Consider the following 6,274-nt stretch of genomic DNA (forward strand, 5'->3'; position numbering starts at 1 on the left):
CTCCTTTGTCTTTGCGACGTTGAGGGTGAGATGGTTGTCTTGACACCAGTGGGTCAGGGCGCTGACCTCCTCCCTGTAGGCCGTCTCATCACCGTTGGTAATAAGACCCACCACTGTAGTGTCGTCCGCAAACTTCACAATGATGTTGGAGTTTCTAGTGGCCGTGCAGTCGTAGGTGTAGAGTGAGTACAGGAGAGGGCTCAGTACACACCCCTGTGGAGCACCAGTGTTCAGTGTGATGGGGGATGAGGTGGTGCTGCCCAGTCTGACCACTTGGCGTCTGTCAGACAGGAAGTTAAGGATCCAGCTGCAGAGGGAGCTGCTCAGTCCTAGATCCTGCAGTTTCCTGTCCAGCTTCGAGGGAACGATGGTGTTGAATGCTGAGCTGTAATCTACAAACAGCATTCTCACATACGTGTCTCTCTTCTCCAGGTGTGACAGGGCAGCATGGAGTGTCAGGGCTATGGCATCATCAGTGGACCTGTTGTGGCGGTATGCGAACTGTAGAGGGTCCAGTGAGTCGGGTAGTGCAGAGCAAACGAAGTCCCTGACCAGCTTCTCGAAGCATTTGCTCACGATGGGGGTCAGGGCTACGGGTCGCCAGTCATTCAATGAGGAGATGGTGGAGGATTTGGGTACAGGGACGATGGTGGCCATTTTGAAGCAGGCTGGGACTACAGACAGAGAGAGGGAAAGGTTGAAGATGTGTGTAAACACTCCAGCCAGCTGAGCCGCGCATGACTTGAGGACGCGGCCGGGAATCCCGTCCGGACCAGTAGCTTTGCGTGCGTTCACCCTCCTGAAGCACTTCCGCACATCCTCCTCAGACACAGTGTGCGCACTGACGTCATCCGCGGTGCGCACACTGTCCGGTCTCGTGGTGTTCGCTGTGTCGAATCTAGCGTAGAATACGTTTAGATCCTCACACAGAGAGGCCGTGGTCTGCGGTGTGCTGGTTTTCCCTCTAAAGTCTGTGATCGTGTTTAGTCCCTGCCACATACTCCGAGGGTTGTCAAACTGTTGCTCCACCTTGTCCCTGTACTCACGTTTGGCTGCTTTGATCGTCTTCCGGAGTTGGTGATGTGCGTGTTTGTAGTCCGATGTGTTCGCGGAGGCAAAAGCGGTGCTCCGTGCCGCCAGTGCTGTGCGAACATCTCTGTTAATCCAGGGTTTTTGATTTGGGAAGGATTTAACTGTTCTGGATGGGACGACATCTTCCACGCATTTTCTGATGAATCCGCAGACTGAGTCTGTGTACTCATCAATGTCTTTAGCAGCCACGTGAAACATTTCCCAGTCCGCGTGATCAAAACAGTCCCGCAGCGTAGACTCCGATTGGTCCGACCACCGGTGCACCGCCCTCAGGGTTGGAGCTTCCTGTTTCAGCTTCTGCCTGTAGGCGGGCAGGAGCAGGATGGAGCGGTGATCTGATTGGCCGAATGGGGCGCGGGGGAGGGCTTTGTATGCATCCCGGAAAGAGGTGTAGCAGTGGTCAAGAAGCCGGTCTCCACGAGTGCTGAAATGGATGTGTTGGTGGAGTTTTTGTGAGACTTTCTTCAGGTTACCCTTATTAAAGTCCCCGGTCGTGATAAACGCCGCCTCTGGGTGTGCGGTTTCCTCACTGCTGATCGCGCTGTACAGTTCCCTGAGTGCTCGGTCAGTGTCGGCTTGTGGGGGAATGTAAACAGCCGTAATAATCACTGCTGTGAATTCCCTCGGTAGCCAGAATGGCCGGCACTTAATCATCAGGTACTCCAGGTCCGGTGAGCAGAAAGATTTGACCGGGTGCACGTTCGCATAATCACACCAGCTGTTGTTGATCATGAAACATACACCACCGCCTCTGCTTTTCCCAGTAAGCTCCTGTGACCTGTCCGCGCGGTGCACAGAGAACCCCGGTAGTTGTATTGCGGAGTCCGGTACCTTGTCCGATAGCCAGGTTTCTGTGAGGCAGATCACGCAGCAGTCCCGCATCTCTCGCTGGAATGAGATCCGTGCCCGAAGCTCGCACAGCTTGTTCTCCAGAGACTGCACATTAGCCAGTAATAAACTGGGTAACGGTGGTCTGTTAGTGCGCCGTCTCAGTCGAACCAGAACGCCAGATCTTCTCCCTCTGCGTCGGCGTTTGCGGCCTCCACGGGCCCAGAACAAAGGCGTCTCAGGTGAGATGAATGGGGGGTCTGCAAACGGAGGGTCCGTGTTGCAAAACTTGAACTCCGGAAAGTGATGAGAAAGTCCATCTTTTATGTCCAGTAAGGTTTGTCGGTCGTACACAAGGAGACATGTGCTACTCGTGAAAAAATAAAGAAAAAGTAAAATTAAACACAAAAAACAGCTGTTGCTTGGGGGAGCTCGCGACGAGGCTGCCATACTCGGCGCCATCTTGGTACTACAAGATAGATAGATAGAAAAAAAGTGAAAGTGTAACGTGTCGAGCAACCCAAGGCGGATTTGGTAATTGGTGAGATTGGCATGTCTTGGACACCGGGTTTCGCAAAGGAGCTGAGCTGAGAACCAACTGGCGGTGAGTTGGACCGAGGGGCAGGGAAAGATTCTTTACAGAGCTTGTACGCTGGGATTATCTGAAAGAGGCCTCTGTCCCTGAGATCGACAAATCCCACATCGTCATCCCGCCTGCAGTCTATGGACTTTGCTACAGATGACAATGAGGTCACAGAACTATCAAGAACAACTGAGCTTGTTAGGTAAAGCCATGGAAGGGCAAGGATCCAAAGGAGACACCTGGACAGGGACTTGAACCCTGGACCCTCAGATTAAAAGTCTGATGCTCTTCCATCTGAGCTACCCAGGCAACAAGAGTCACGTGTTTGTCCTCTGGGCCACATATTGTCTTTCTTTTCTGTAAAAACGTGATCTCTTATCCTCTCATTTTACTGTAGGTACTGGTGAGGATTTGCAGTTAGATATTATTAAATCGTCATTTCAGACAAGAGCCAAGGGAAGGATTTCATTCTAGGGGAAACATGGCTAGGCTGTATTATGACGCGTGATCACCCAACCTACCAAGCCCTAGGTAAGTCAATGGCATAATGGGTGAGGCCTGGGAGCTTCTGGAGGAGGACCTTCTTCAAATTCCACCTCCACTTGATGGACGTTTGCAAGCTGCACCATCTGTGTTTGTTTTCTCATTTGATGGGAATGATCCACGTAGTTGTAGGCCGTATAATGAAGTCCTACCAACAAACCTACCGAGCCCTAGATGGTGACCAAAATAGCTTTGCCGAAACCCAGAATCGAACTAGGGTCCTTTAGATCTTCAGTCTAACGCTCTCCCAGCTGAGCTATTTCGGCACATTTTGCAACGGAAAGTGCTCAAAAATTGCATTGTAATGACCAGCCAGGTCTGCAGCTGGCCACACTGCACTACAGCTGACCTTCTGAGACAGTGAATCAATGTGAAGGGAACTTTTAAGCTTTGGATTAAAAAGTGAACTGTGATGAACTTTGCTCTCTTAAATGTTGTCCCACCCAAAGTAAGATAGAAAAAAAGTGAAAGTGTAACGTGTCGAGCAACCCAAGGCGGATTTGGTAATTGGTGAGATTGGCATGTCTTGGACACCGGGTTTCGCAAAGGAGCTGAGCTGAGAACCAACTGGCGGTGAGTTGGACCGAGGGGCAGGGAAAGATTCTTTACAGAGCTTGTACGCTGGGATTATCTGAAAGAGGCCTCTGTCCCTGAGATCGACAAATCCCACATCGTCACCCCGCCTGCAGTCTATGGACTTTGCTACAGATGACAATGAGGTCACAGAACTATCAAGAACAACTGAGCTTGTTAGGTAAAGCCATGGAAGGGCAAGGATCCAAAGGAGACACCTGGACAGGGACTTGAACCCTGGACCCTCAGATTAAAAGTCTGATGCTCTTCCATCTGAGCTACCCAGGCAACAAGAGTCACGTGTTTATCCTCTGGGCCACATATTGTCTTTCTTTTCTGTAAAAACGTGATCTCTTATCCTCTCATTTTACTGTAGGTACTGGTGAGGATTTGCAGTTAGATATTATTAAATCGTCATTTCAGACAAGAGCCAAGGGAAGGATTTCATTCTAGGGGAAACATGGCTAGGCTGTATTATGACGTGTGATCACCCAACCTACCAAGCCCTAGGTAAGTCAATGGTATAATGGGTGAGGCCTGGGAGCTTCTGGAGGAGGACCTTCTTCAAATTCCACCTCCACTTGATGGACGTTTGCAAGCTGCACCATCTGTGTTTCTTTTCTCATTTGATGGGAATGATGCACGTAGTTGTAGGCCGTATAATGAAGTCCTACCAACAAACCTACCGAGCCCTAGATGGTGACCAAAATAGCTTTGCCGAAACCCAGGATCGAACTAGGGTCCTTTAGATCTTCAGTCTAACGCTCTCCCAGCTGAGCTATTTCGGCACATTTTGCAACGGAAAGTGCTCAAAAATTGCATTGTAATGACCAGCCAGGTCTGCAGCTGGCCACACTGCACTACAGCTGACCTTCTGAGACAGTGAATCAATGTGAAGTGAACTTTTAAGCTTTGGATTAAAAAGTGAACTGTGATGAACTTTGCTCTCTTAAATGTTGTCCCACCCAAAGTAAGATAGAAAAAAAGTGAAAGTGTAACGTGTCGAGCAACCCAAGGCGGATTTGGTAATTGGTGAGATTGGCATGTCTTGGACACCGGGTTTCGCAAAGGAGCTGAGCTGAGAACCAACTGGCGGTGAGTTGGACCGAGGGGCAGGGAAAGATTCTTTACAGAGCTTGTACGCTGGGATTATCTGAAAGAGGCCTCTGTCCCTGAGATCGACAAATCCCACATCGTCATCCCGCCTGCAGTCTATGGATTTTGCTACAGATGACAATGAGGTCACAGAACTATCAAGAACAACTGAGCTTGTTAGGTAAAGCCATGGAAGGGCAAGGATCCAAAGGAGACACCTGGACAGGGACTTGAACCCTGGACCCTCAGATTAAAAGTCTGATGCTCTTCCATCTGAGCTACCCAGGCAACAAGAGTCACGTGTTTGTCCTCTGGGCCACATATTGTCTTTCTTTTCTGTAAAAACGTGATCTCTTATCCTCTCATTTTACTGTAGGTACTGGTGAGGATTTGCAGTTAGATATTATTAAATCGTCATTTCAGACAAGAGCCAAGGGAAGGATTTCATTCTAGGGGAAACATGGCTAGGCTGTATTATGACGTGTGATCACCCAACCTACCAAGCCCTAGGTAAGTCAATGGTATAATGGGTGAGGCCTGGGAGCTTCTGGAGGAGGACCTTCTTCAAATTCCACCTCCACTTGATGGACGTTTGCAAGCTGCACCATCTGTGTTTGTTTTCTCATTTGATGGGAATGATCCACGTAGTTGTAGGCCGTATAATGAAGTCCTACCAACAAACCTACCGAGCCCTAGATGGTGACCAAAATAGCTTTGCCGAAACCCAGGATCGAACTAGGGTCCTTTAGATCTTCAGTCTAACGCTCTCCCAGCTGAGCTATTTCGGCACATTTTGCAACGGAAAGTGCTCAAAATTTGCATTGTAATGACCATTCAGGTCTCCAGCTGGCCACACTGCACTACAGCTGACCTTCTGAGACAGTGAATCAATGTGAAGTGAACTTTTAAGCTTTGGATTAAAAAGTGAACTGTGATGAACTTTGCTCTCTTAAATGTTGTCCCACCCAAAGTAAGATAGAAAAAAAGTGAAAGTGTAACGTGTCGAGCAACCCAAGGCGGATTTGGTAATTGGTGAGATTGGCATGTCTTGGACACCGGGTTTCGCAAAGGAGCTGAGCTGAGAACCAACTGGCGGTGAGTTGGACCGAGGGGCAGGGAAAGATTCTTTACAGAGCTTGTACGCTGGGATTATCTGAAAGAGGCCTCTGTGCCTGAGATCGACAAATCCCACATAGTCATCCCGCCTGCAGTCTATGGATTTTGCTACAGATGACAATGAGGTCACAGAACTATCAAGAAGAACTGAGCTTGTTAGGTAAAGCCATGGAAGGGCAAGGATCCAAAGGAGACACCTGGACAGGGACTTGAACCCTGGACCCTCAGATTAAAAGTCTGATGCTCTTCCATCTGAGCTACCCAGGCAACAAGAGTCACGTGTTTGTCCTCTGGGCCACATATTGTCTTTCTTTTCTGTAAAAACGTGATCTCTTATCCTCTCATTTTACTGTAGGTACTGGTGAGGATTTGCAGTTAGATATTATTAAATCGTCATTTCAGACAAGAGCCAAGGGAAGGATTTCATTCTAGGGGAAACATGGC

The 6,274-nt window shown here is 49.1% G+C and overlaps 1 non-coding gene across 1 annotated transcript; it reads right to left on the reverse strand.

The window, feature by feature from the left end:
• Positions 1-3,239: 3,239 nt before the first annotated feature.
• trnaf-gaa (transfer RNA phenylalanine (anticodon GAA)) lies at positions 3,240-3,312 on the reverse strand. Its single transcript has one exon. It is a non-coding gene; the product is annotated as a tRNA-Phe (tRNA).
• Positions 3,313-6,274: the final 2,962 nt, after the last annotated feature.

The sequence above is a fragment of the Pelmatolapia mariae genome, linkage group LG5 (assembly GCF_036321145.2).
Source record: "Pelmatolapia mariae isolate MD_Pm_ZW linkage group LG5, Pm_UMD_F_2, whole genome shotgun sequence".
NCBI classification, from domain to species: Eukaryota; Metazoa; Chordata; class Actinopteri; order Cichliformes; family Cichlidae; genus Pelmatolapia; species Pelmatolapia mariae.